This window comes from Zalophus californianus, chromosome 4, assembly GCF_009762305.2.
Source record: "Zalophus californianus isolate mZalCal1 chromosome 4, mZalCal1.pri.v2, whole genome shotgun sequence".
NCBI classification, from domain to species: domain Eukaryota; kingdom Metazoa; phylum Chordata; class Mammalia; order Carnivora; family Otariidae; genus Zalophus; species Zalophus californianus.
Window position 1 is genome coordinate 19,772,772 of NC_045598.1, and position 13,479 is coordinate 19,786,250.

Below are 13,479 nucleotides of genomic sequence, written 5' to 3' on the forward strand. Positions count from 1 at the left end.
TACTCTCCGTAGCGGAGGTATTGGCGGTCCGCGGTGGGAGGGAGGAGGGAGCAACCTCAACTAGTTCCTTTATGTTGCAGCCTTTGCAAAAGAGGACTTTCCCTGGGATGGACTTTGAGGGCTGAAGACGGGGTGCGACTGTTAACCCCTCCCTCCCCACCCAGTAGCTTGCTGGAGCGGACTGCACAGCGATAGGATTGCGGAGCGGATAGTCTTGGAGTCCTTGGCTTTCTGCCATGCTCTGTTGTTGGGCCTGAGAAACACTCCGGGAAACCCCGACCATTTTCCCCCCTTAAATGTCCCTTAAATGTTTTCTTTTTTTTTTTTTTTAAGATTTTATTTATTTATTTGACACAGAGAGACACAGCGAGAGAGGGAACACAAGCTGGGGGAGTGGGAGAGGGAGAAGCAGGCTTCCGGCTGAGCAGGGAGCCCGATGCGGGGCTTGATTCCAGGACCCCGGGATCATGACCTGAGCCGAAGGCAGACACTCAACAAGTGAGCCACCCAGGCGCCCTGATGTTTTCTTTTATATAAAAGTAATTCATTCGCCTTATTAAAAAATAAACCTTACAAAATACGGATTTAAAAAAATGAAAAACCCTCATCCTCACCGCTGAGATACCTATGGTGTTGAGTATCCTTACACCTTCTCTGTGTATTTACATCCTCAACGTGTGTAAAAATATACATAAAGGGGTCATGCTACACATACCGTTTTGCAATTTGCTATTCTGTGGACATTTTTTCCATGTCATTATACTGACATTTTTAACGAGTTTGTAGTATTTCAGAATATGCGTGCCCCATAATTCATTTAGCCCTCTATTGATAAACAGTTTATGCCTGTGTTTATAATAATCTTTATGGTGTTTTATTTTAAATTACAACGTGTGCTCATTGTAAAAAATTTTATTTTTTAATTTTTAAAAGATTTTATTTAGGGGCGCCTGGGTGGCTCCATCAGTTGAGCCACTGCAACGAAGAGTCTGCCGTTGAGCCACTGCAACGAAGAGTCTGCCGGCTTAACGGATTGAGCCTCCCAGGCACACCTCAATGTAAAAATTTTCAAATAAAATACTGATAAAGGCAAAACATAGTGATAAAGACAAAATGAAGTTCACCATATTCCTACCAGGTAGTGGTAACGCCTTTATTTTGTAAGCTATGCTTTACAGAAAAATTACTATATGCCAGATACATGCTAAGTAATTTATGGAATAGCATTCTGAGAGTTAGAGAAATATCCCCTGTGAGGCTTGCCCAAGGTTACACAACTAAAAAGTGCCAGAGCGAGGACCTGGGCCCAACTTCACCTGATTCCAAAGCTCTGCTGGTCTCTTACTGTTAACATTCAGGTGTATTTCCTTCTAATCTTTTTTTCTATGCAACAGGACAAAAATACTCACATGTAAATATTCATGGCTTTTCCTCCTTCCCAGACAGTTCTAAGGAGTCTTTGTAAGGAAGGCAAAGAGAGAGGAACAAACCTAAGCAAAGGAGTGGAGCGACCTGGAGAAATTTCCTCCCAGTCCCACTCAGGAAAAGCTGCTACTGAGAGATGGGGAGGGGAGTGAGCTGGCAGAATTTGGGTGGCCAGGAATTTGGAAAAAAGAAAAAGAAGAGGTTTGGGGAGCTACTCTGATAGCATGGAACTTTGAGGAAGAGAGATAGCCTTCCTGCCCTTGCTCCCTGGGTGCCCTCCACTTGGAATGTCCTGGCTCTCCCCCGTCTTTCTCCATTTCCCTCATCTCTAAGGCCCACCCCTTTGCAAGTCCCTCATAGCCCAGGTAAGCACAGGTGACCGGCCCCCCTACTGGTGACCTGGTAGTTTGTATGTTTTTTTAAATTGTATTCATTTATTTGAGAGAGTGAGAGAGCACGAGCAGGGGGAGGGGCAGAGGGAGAGGGACAAGCCGACTCCAGAGCCCGACATGGGGCTCAATCCCAGGACCCCGAGATCATAGCCAGAGCTAAGTAAGACACTTAACCGACTGAACCACCCAGGCATCCCGACCTGGTAGTTCATATTAAGTGGCAATTTTGCCACCAGTGGAATCTCTTTGATTATAAGAAACTGTGCAGTCCAGCAATTGTACTACTAGGTATTTACCCAAAGGATACAAAATAACAGATTCAAGGGGTACATGCACCCCGAAGTTTATAGCAGCATTATCAGCAATAGTCAAACTATGGAAAGAGCCCAAATGTCCACTAACTGACGAAAATGGATAAAGAAGAGGTGGTATGTATGTACAATGGAATATTAGCCATCAAAAAGAATGAAATCTTGCTATTTGCAATGATGTGGATGGAACTAGAGTGTATCATGCTGAGTGAAATAAGTCAGAGAAAGTCAAATACCGTATGATCTCACTCATTTGTGAAATTTAAGAAGGAAAACAGATGAACATATGAGAAGTAGGGAAAAAGAGATAGGGAAACAAACGATAAGAGACTTTTTTAAACTATTTTTTTAAAAGATTTTTAAATTTATTTGTCAGAGAGAGAGAGAGCACAGGCAGGGGGAGTGGCAGGCAGAGGGAGAAGCAGGCTCCCCGCCGAGCAAGGAGCCCGATGTGGGACTCGATCCCAGGACCCTGGGATCATGACCCGAGCCCAAGGCAGATGCTTAACAGACTGAGCCACCCAGGTATCCCACCATAAGAGACTCTTAACGATAGAGAACAAACTGAGGGTTGATGGGGAGAGGTGGGTAGGGGATGCGCTAGATTGGTGTTGGATATTTAGGAGGGCACTTGTTATGATGAGCACTGGGTTTTGTACATAAGTAATGAGTCACTGAATTCTACTCCAGAAACCAATATTGCGCTATATGTTAAGTAACAAAATTTAAATAAATAAATAAGAGACTGTGTGGGTTTGGTGGTTTTCTATATCTCTTGGTTCAAGTGAAGTACCGTGCACCAGTTATCAATCCCAAGAGAGTAGAGTACTGTGCACCTGCTACAAATCCCAGGGGAGAACTCTAAACCCTTCTAACCCATCTCGTCTTGGTATTTGAGTTGCCAAAGAAAACACATGCAGTCAAGCATTGGATGGAACGATGCTTTACTCACATAGAGAAGAGACGGAGTGAGATCACCTTCAATCTTGGGCATTGGTCCCTGATGGCCAGCGGATCTCTCCCAGTGGTGGACACAGGGCAATTTGCCTATATGTTCACTCTCCTTGTTCCATGGTGGAAAGACCTCGTCCCCTTCCAGAGAACAGATAGAGCAGTGGGGTTAGCCAGATGCCATATGATGCACGTGCTCAAAGAAGAAACAAAAGAATACTCATTGCACTTAAGACAAGGAAAGATAATACCACACAAGGTGATAAACCCAGCACAAGCTGTGTGCGCTCTTTGTCTCTTGGTTAGGAAGTGTTCCAGGCCCGGGGTGCATTCTTATGAGTGGGAATCAAATGACTATAAGCATGAGATTGCCTTTCTCAACACTTGGCTAGCATGCCTCTTATTTCCCTCTTTGCTTTGGCTGCTAAAAAGCTCAGAACTTTTCTATTTCTTCATCTGTATTTTCTCTTTGTCCCAATTTTCTTAATTATGGACTTTAAGCCTTAAAAAAACCACTCTATTGGGGCGCCTGGGTGGCTCAGTCAGTTAAGCATCTGCCTTGGGCTCAGGTTATGATCTCAGGGTCCTGCTCATCAGGGAGTCTGCTTCTCCCCCTCCTTCTGCTCTTCCCCCTCCCCCAGTTATGCTCCCTCTCTCTCCCTCAAATACATACATACATACATACATACATAAAAGCTTTAAAAAAAAAAACCCAAACCTCTCTATTATGGAATACTTCAAACATGCATAAAAGTAGAGACTATAATAAGTTGTCATGTTCCGGGGCGCCTGGGTGGCTCAGTCTTTAAGCATCTGCCTTCGGCTCAGGTCATGATCCTGGGGTCCTGGGATCAAGCGCTGCATTGGGCCCCCTGCTTGGCGGGAAGCCTGCTTCTCCCTTTCCCACTCCCCCTGCTTGTGTTCCCTCTCTCACTGTCTCTCTCTCTCTGTCAAATAAAAAAATAAAAAATAAAATAAATTGTCATGTTCCTATCATATATCTTCGATAATTATCAATGTTTTGCCAATCTTGTTTTAATTACCTCCCCACTTTTCCCTCTCTCTGGAGTATTATAAAGCAAATCCCAGACATCATATCCTTTCATCCAAATTATTTCAGCATATATCTTAACAGATAGGTCTGTTTCAAACATAACTATCATACCTAACAAAATTAATAAAAATTCCCTAAAATCACTCAATGCCTACTTCATGTTCAAATTTCTTTAATAGTTGGTTTGTTCCAATCAGGATTCAAATGAGGTTCACACATTTCATTTGTTGATATGTCTAAGTAACTTTTAGTCTGTAACAGTTCCACCTTTCTTTCCTTTTTTTTTTCATGCTCTTTATTTGTAAAAGAAACCAGAGCATTGTCCTGAGAAGTTTCCCAAGTCGCAGAAGTTTGGGCTGATTGCTTCCTAATGGTGTAGTTTAACTTGTTTTTCTGTCATTTGTATTTCAGTAAACTGAAAGTTAGATCTAGCGGCTTGATTAGATTAGGTCTAATGATTTTGGCAAGAATAACTTATTTGTGTGCTTATTATTAAGTCACATCTGGAGGCACATAATATTTAGTTGAAACATTTTTATTGATTGATCTGTTGGTCAGGGCTCTTGGCCTGCTCTCTTCATTATGAAGCTCCCCATCAATGTTTTTGTCTATTAGTTTTTTTTTTAAGATTTTATTTATTTATTTGAGAGAGAGAATGAGAGAGAGAGAGAGAGAGAGAGAGAGTGTGTACATGAGAGGGGGGAAGGTCAGAGGGAGAAGCAGACTCCCTACTGAGCAGGGAGCCCGATGCGGGACTCGATCCCGGGACTCCAGGATCATGACCTGAGCTGAACGAAGGCAGTCGCTCAACCAACTGAGCCACCGAGGCGCCCTTGTCTATTAGTTTTAACATCCACCTATGATCCATCATTTCCTTAGATGTTACAAAAATTTTTTCTCTTTTTAAAATATTTATTTATTTTAAAAGATTTATTTATTCACCTTAGAGAAGGGGGTGGAAGGGCAGAAGGAGAGGGAGAGAGAGTCTTTTTTTTTAAGCTTTTATTTATTTATTTGAGAGAGAGAGAGCACATGAGAGAGGGGAGGGTCAGAGGGAGAAGCAGACTCCCCGCCGAGCAGGGAGCCCGATGCAGAACTCGATCCGGGGACTCCAGGATCATGACCTGAGCCAAAGGCAGTCGCTTAACCAACTGAGCCACCCAGGCACCCAGGGAGAGGGAGTCTTAAGCAAACTCCCCACTGAGCATGACACGGGGTGGATCTCATTCCTGGAGACCATAACCTGAGCCCAAACAAAGAATCAGACACCCAACTGCCTGTACCACCCAGGAACCCCAAGTTTTTATTTATTTTTAAGTAATCTCTACACCCAACGTGGGGCTCAAACTCATGACCCAGTGATCTAGAGTCACACGCTCTATCAACTGACTCAGTCAGGCGTCCCGAAAGGTAATTTTCTCATTCTGTCATCCTTTTTTGCATTCATTACCTGAAATTCTTACATAAAGAACTTTTCCTCATTCATTATTTGATCTTCCTGAAATATAGTAGGATAAATGCTTGATTTCTCTTATGTAGGTTTAGAATTTGCATGAACTCCTTTGTGGAAAAAGATCTGAAGAGAAGGCAGGCAGAGCAATGGAGTGGAAGGAGCACTGGCCTTAGACTCAGAAAACATCCTGACTCCCATCACTTACTGCCTGTGTGACCTTGGGCAATCCCTCAGCCTCAGTTTCCTTAATTGCCGATTGGGCATACTGATTCCCAACTTCCCCAAATCTTTAGTAGACTCATTTCAAGGCCATGATCAAGCAATTCCTTGTACCAGAAGTAAAATGTATTCATTGTGGAAAATTTAGAAGATGCAGATAAACACAAAGAAGGGAATGTAAGCCTTGTGAAAAGCATCTAACACATGCCTGGCATAAAGCGGGTATTTTTTTTTAAGATTTTATTATGTAATTTTTTAAAAAAGATTTTGTTTATTTATTTGACACAGAGAGACACAGCAAGAGAGGGACCACAAGCAGGGGGAGGGGGAGAGGGAGAAGCAGGCTTCCCAAGGAGCAGGGAGTCCGATACCGGGCTCGATCCCAGGATCCTGGGATCAGGGCCTGAGCCGAAGGCAGACGCTTAATGACTGAGCCACCCAGGCGCCCCTTTTTAAATTTTTTTTTAAAGTAAACTCTATGCCCAAGGTGAGGCTTAAACCCATGACCCCAAGATCAAGAATTGCATGCTCTATCTGCTAAGCCAGACAGGCACCCCCATATTGTTTAAAGATTGATTGATTGATTATTTTTAAAAGATTTTATTTATTTGAGAGAGTGAGAGGGAAGGGGAGGAGTAGCGGGGGAAGGAGAGGGACAAGCTGACTCTGGCTAAGCACAGAGCCCAACCAGGGGCCCAACCCCAGAATCCTGAGATCACGACCTGAGCTGAAGTCAGATGCTTAACCGACTGAGCCACCCAGGCACCGCAAGATTTATTTATTTTTTAGAGAGAATGAGAGAGAGAGAGAATGAGCCCAATTGGCAGGAGCGCAGGGAGAGGGAGAGAATCTCAAGAGACTCCCTGCTGAGCATGGAGCCCAACATGGGTTCCATCTCATGACCCTGCGATCAGGACCTGAGCCGAAACCAAGAGTCAGACACTTAGCCAACTGTGCCATCCAGGCGCCCCTAGCAGGTATTTTTGACAACTCAGTCTTGCTTCTCAGGCTGCTCTGTGTCAATATCCTCCTGGAAGAGAGTAACTTTAGTCAGGGGTGACTACAGCCTCAGCCCCAGAAAACCCCAGCAAGAGTGAGAGAGGGGGTTGCAGGGAGGGAGCAGGAGGTAGATTCCTCTGGTCTTATGTCAAGAGCTAGTAAACTAAAGTTAGGCAGCTTTGCCACAAACTTGTAGTGAGATCCTGGGAAAGTCACTTGACCTCCTGAGCCAGTTTCTCACCTGTAAGATGGAGGTTGTCAAGGGCGACCTGTCAGAGTTGCTGGGAGTTGTTCGTGTGGACATGGGCGTGCCCATCTCAGTGCCAGCCTTTGGGAGCTCAGGGAATGAGTGTTAGCTGGATCTGAGTCTAGGAGCTCCCTCTCTGAGCTTCCCTTAAAAGTAAAGTCACTCACAGTTGTCTCCTGTGACTGAGGGGCTCTGTGGGGCCTGGCTTGGAGCCCAGCTTTGTCATAGGAGTGCTAGGAGCACTGGATAAGCCTCTTCCTTTCTGAAGCCTGGATTCCGCCATTTGTGAAATGGACAGATTAGGGATCCGAATCCAGATGCCCCCAGGAGCAGGCAGGCAACAAGAGAGTAAAGCGGGGGACGAGTTGAGACAATAGAGGGTGGTGGGGGCTGTGGCTACCTAACGAGCTTGCCTGATTTAAGAAGGAGTGCCACTCATCCTGCTGATGCTTACAAAACAGGAATGTGAGCCCAGGTTGCCAGACTTTTAAAGAAGCTGGGTGGTAAGTTGGTTAGGTGTCCAACTCTTGATCTCCGCTCAGGTCTTGATCTCGGAGTCTTGATTTTAGGGTCATGAGCTGGACATGGAGCCTGTGAAAGAAAGAAAGGAAGAGAGGAAGGAAGGAAGCAAGCAAGCTAGCTAGCTAGCTGTATTTTTTATTTAAATTAAAGCAATGGCAAGTTATTTGGGTTATTTAGCAACCTGTGTGGACCAAACAAATGTAAAGTAGTGTTAAGAGCATGGGCTCTAAAGTAAGAGATGTTTGTGTGTCAGCTCTACTACTTAATAACTGTGTGTCCTTGAATAAATCATTTAGCCTCTCTGTGCCTCACTTTTCTTATCTGTAAAATGGGGATAATTATTGCACTTGCTTCACAAGATTGCTATGAGGGTTAGATGAGCGAAGATAGGACTATGGTGAGGTTAATGAGGAATCATCTTGGGTGTAAGATTTAAGGGGGCACCAAAAAACTCAACAATCAAGTAGGGATACCTGGGTGGGTCAGTCAGTTAAGCATCTGACTTTGGCTCAGGTCATGATCGCAGGGTCCTGGGATCAAGCCCCGTGTTGGGCCCCACGCTCAGAGGGGAGTCTGCTTCTCCCTCCCCCCCCAACAAATAAAATCTTTAAAAAATAAAAAATTTAAAAATAAATAAAAAGCCAAAAGTAGGGGTCCCTGGGTGGCTCAGTCGATTTGGCGTCCAACCCTTGGTTTTGGCTCAGGGCATGATCTCATGGGTCATAAGATAGAGCCCTAAGTCAGGCTCTGTACTTAATGGGGAGTCTGCTTGGGGATTCTCTCCCTTTGCCTCTCCCCCCACTCTCTTTCTCAAATAAATAAATCCTTTTTTTTTAAAGATTTTTATTTATTGAGAGAGAGAATATGGTAGAGAGAGAGCATGAGAGGGAAGGTCAGAGGGAGAAGCAGACTCCCTGCTGAGCAGAGAGCCCGATGCGGGATTCGATCCTGGGACTCCAGGATCATGACCTGAGCTGAAGGCAGTTGCTTAACCAACTGAGCCACCCAGGCACCCCTCAAATAATTAAATCCTTAAAAAGAAGTCAAAAGTAATGCAATAAATATTTATGATGAACAAACTACTAATATGTTAAGTATAGACAGGATCTGAACTTGCACTGCATGACTTGGCCTCACTCACTTTACCCTAATTCCAGCCCTGTAGGAGCCTGTCTTCATTTTTAAAGTGAGATGACACACAAGGAAACACCTCCAGGCCCAGTGGTTCAAGGGTAATAGAGAAAAAACATTTGACTTTGTTCACTGCCATATTCCCAGCACCTACAATGGTGCTCACCCAGGGTAGGATTTTTTTTTTTGGATTTTTTTATTTTTTATTAAATTTTTTATTGTTATGTTAACCACCATACATTACATCATTAGTTTTTGATGTAGTGTTCCATGATTCATTGTTTGTGCATAACACCCAGTGCTCCACGCAGAACGTGCCCTCTTTAATACCCATCACCCGGCTAACCCATCCCCCCACCCCCCTCCCCCCCAGGGTAGGATATTAATAAATATTTGTTGAATGTCAAAAAAAAAAAAAGAAAGAGAGATGATACATGTCAAACCTTAGAACAGGGCCTGGCACCAAGTAGGTGTTCAAAAATATAATAATGATGATCATGATTGAGAAAATAATGCCGTTGTCTGTGGGTCTTCTTCTGTCTTCAGGTCAATGAATCTAGTGTGTATTTAACACCCAGCATGGATCATTTTTTAACCACAACATGACAGAATTAGCATTAATAATAATTGTGATATAAAACAAATAATGGCCAGAAAACAGTAAAAATTTCCTTTTATTGACTTCATATACACACTCAGACCAACCAAAATTTAAAAAAATAAAAATTACAACACAAAAGGGAAAAAAGTAATGGACCAATATTTTTTAGTTACATTAAAGTGTTTTTGTGGGTTTTTTGTGTTTTTTTTTTTAACAAAAAGGAACATGCACACACATATGCAAGAAAAATTGCCTCCAAAAGAGGCAACAGGGCAGGGTTCAGAGAATGATCTGCACAGAGAATGAGAGAATTGCAGTAACTCAAGTTTTGTTCCTTCATTTTTTACAGTCACTGTACCATCATTGTTGATTTCAAATTTGTTTAAATACAGGGATATGGGGACCTGAACACTCCCGAAGTGAGCTCCAGTGATTCTGACCTGCTATGAACTCTCAAGTTGAAGCCATATGTTGGGGGCCAATTGTGTACCCGGGGAGCTCTCCAAATTAGCTTCCACGTAGCATATATTATTTATTCAAGGTTAGGTAACATAAATGTACTAATTTGAAGCCTACAGATATATTACATTCTTAAAACTCTTAATAATCACAGCAATTATTTAGAACTTAGACCAACAAAAAGATCTCTTCAGGAGGGAGGATTTTATCACTGACATTGTTTGGAAGTGCCAGGGCATGGTGATAATAAAAAGCAGACCTACCCTGGGCGCCTGGGTGGCTCAGTTGGTTAAGCGACTGCCTTCGGCTCAGGTCATGATCCTGGAGTCCCGGGATCGAGTCCCGCATCGGGCTCCCTGCTCAGCAGGGAGTCTGCTTCTCCCTCTGACCCTCTTCCCTCTCATGCTCTCTATCTCTCATTCTCTCTCTCTCAAATAAATAAATAAAATCTTTAAAAAAAAAAATAAAAAAAAAAAAAAAAAAAAAAGCAGACCTACCCAGTTGCATTCATGTTTTTAAATTCTCCATAGACAATGCACGCCTTATGTCTTGCACAGGGAGGATTTGCCACCACCCTCACCTGATTCACCTCAGCCCCAGGCCACCAGTTTTCGATGACTCGCTGACAATCCCAAAGGCCCTTTCAAAGCTGACACTCCGCTACTTTCTAATTCTGGATCTGCAAGCTGTTTCAAGCTGCGTAACCCTGGGTAATTCAGGTAATTTCTCTAAGTCTCAGTTTCCTTGTCTGTGAAATGGGAACAATAACCCCAACCCATGACCTATCCCTGTCAGGGCTCCATGAGGTAGGGTGGGAGAAGACTTTTTATAAAAAGGGAGACACTGCATGTAGGTGGCAGGCCTTGGTGACAAAGGGGATGTTCCTCTGAGGTTACCTAGAAGTTGTTCTTACATTGAGGATCTGGGAGAGGGGACAGGGGATCCAGTGGGTGCTAGACTTTGCAAATCACTGAGTGTGACTCTTTCCTTTCAGGAAAAGGCTAGCTCCTCTTGGCCCAGAGGCGGGGAGCTGATGACAATGACCCCAGTCCTCTGGGCTGTAATGTAGCCCAGATGGATGGAGCACTTCCCTTCCAGGGGTAGGTGGCGGAGGCAGAAGCTGGGTATGAGGAAATGCTGATGTGTCTTCAGATGCATCCTGAAACTCGCTTACCTGCTTCTTTAACTGTCTCTCCAAAGAGAATGGAAGTTCCTAGAGCAGGGGTTGACAAACCTTTTTTTCTTCCTAAGAAAAAAAAACATTTCAGGCTTTCCAGGCCATATGGTTTGTGTTGCAACTACTCCGGCTCTGTTGTTGTAGTGCTAAGCAGCTCTAGACCACACGTAAACGGAGCATGGCTGTGTGCCAATAAAACTTTATTTGTGGATACTGAAATTTGAATTTCATATAATTTTCACGTGTCAGGAAATATTCTTCTTTTGATTTTTTCAATCAGTGAAAGATGTAAAGACCATTCTTAGCTCACAGGTGTACAAAAATAGTAGGTCAGATTTGGCTCATGGGCCATAATTCGCCCACCCCTATCCTAGAGGGCAGAGACCCTCACTTTCTACTCCTCTGCTGTATCCCCAGTGGCCACAACAGTGCCTGGCACATAGCAGGTGCCCGATAAGTATCTACCGATGACCAAATGCTTCCTCTTTTGTCCCTCAAACTCCAATTCCTTTTCCATCCTCCCCAACTAATAGCAGCAAGCTTCTGCCTCACCCCCAGGCTCCAGGGCAGTGGGGGAGCCCCCTGGCCAGTTCTCCACCAGTCCTGCGACCATCCTACCTGCACGTTCCTGTTCCTCCTCTTCTTTTCTGATGACTCCATCTCTGGCCTCATTCTTTACCAGCCTCGTGATCACAGTCATGGCAGTGCCGTTAAACCGAAGCCTCTTCTCACATCTTCATCTCACACCAATGGAGAACCCATCCAGTGAACTCTCCAAGTCCCAGCCTCCTGCCCTCCCCTCCTTTGCAGGGGGAAGACTTAGGGGAGAGGGGCTATGGTTGTTACTTGCCATTTCTCCTGAGCACCTACCATGTGCCAGGCACCACACAGATGTTTTATTGCCCGATCTAACTTAATGCAGACACCCCTAGTTTAGAGATGCAGAAACTGAGGTTAACTAAATGCTCCAAGTCACAAAGCTAGGAGGTGGCAGAGCCTGGATTAGGGCCCAGGTTGGTGTGGCTCCATTCATCAGTATGTTTGAGGGTTTGCCATATGCCAGATGTATCCAGGGATACAAGGGTAAACAAAACAGACAAGTCCTGCCTCGTGGAACTTTATTCTACTGGGAGAAACAAACAATAGCAAACAGGTAAATAGGCAGTATGATTGCGGGTGGAGAGGCGTGCCGTGAAAACAAGATAACACGTAGGTGATGCCGCTGCCGGGGAGCTATTTTAGATAGGGCCAGTTCTCTCTGAAGAGGTAACATTTGAGCAGAGGTGTGAATGAAGTGAGGGAGTGAACTCAGAGAGCCGGAAAGAGAATGTTCCACGTGGAGGGGACAGCAAGAGTGAAAGCCTGAGGTGGGAGCCACCTGGAGTGTCAGTGAGCAGGGAGGATGCCTGGTGGCAGGAAGGCAGTGAGTGAATGATAGGAGAGGAGATGTCCCGGGCAGCGGGCAGTCGGGTCCTGTGGGGCTTTGCAGGCCCAGCAAAATCTGTGGGTTTTGTTTGAAATGTGATGGAGGAGCCACAGGAGGGTTTCAAGCAGGGGAGTGATGCCACCCCAATCCCCAGACCTGGATGGAGCAGAGGAGAGACTCCACCCTCTCGCCTGTTTACCACTACCCACTGTCTGGACCTTGTGTACCCCTGCGCTCCCCTTCTGGGCTTGCAGTGTAGTGAAGTGATTAAGAGTACTGGCTTTGAGTCTGAGAGAACTGGGTTCTCAGCCCAGCTGCACTCCTTACCAGCTGTCTGACCACGGGCAGTCTTGGCCCTTTATGAGCCTCGGTTTTCTCATCTGAAAAATGAGGACAATGATTTCTACCTCGTGGTGGTGTTGGGAAGATTTGATGAGCTCTTGTTTGTAAACAGCTCCAAGCAGGCCATATTGTACTCTCTCAATAAGCCTCCATAGTTGGTGATTATTATTTAAATACTTACCAAGCTCTGTCCTTTTGTAATCACTTGTGAAATACAACTGGACTGCCATTATGATGATCCCTCTCATTGTGTTCCACCTGCTGCCAGGAGACCCTCCTCTACTGAAAGGCTAAGAAAGAGTAATGACAGACCCTCTCCCTGAGGCAATGCCCTGTGCTCTTGAACATTACAGCAAGCATGTGCCCAGGCTGCATTAGAGAGACCCAAAACCCAGCCCTCAGCCCCTGTCAGTTCAGCCCCCCTGCTCCATGCCAGAAAAATCTCTTCAACAGAATACAAAATAATAACCTCACTTGTGTCCAGCAAAGCCCTTTCATGAGTCATTCATTTAACAAACACTTCAAGTGACCGCCCAGAACAGCCTGTTCTAACCCCATTATTATTATTATTATTATTAGCTAACATTTATCCACTACTCAGAGTATAGCATTTCAGAGCATGGGGTTAGACTGCTCGGGTCTGAGTCCTGGATTTACCATTTCATACCTAGATGATGCTGGAATATCACTTAGCGTCTTTGAGCACCTACTATGTGCCAGGCAGTATGTCAGGTGTCAGGAAGACAATGAAGAACCAAGATGTGACCCCT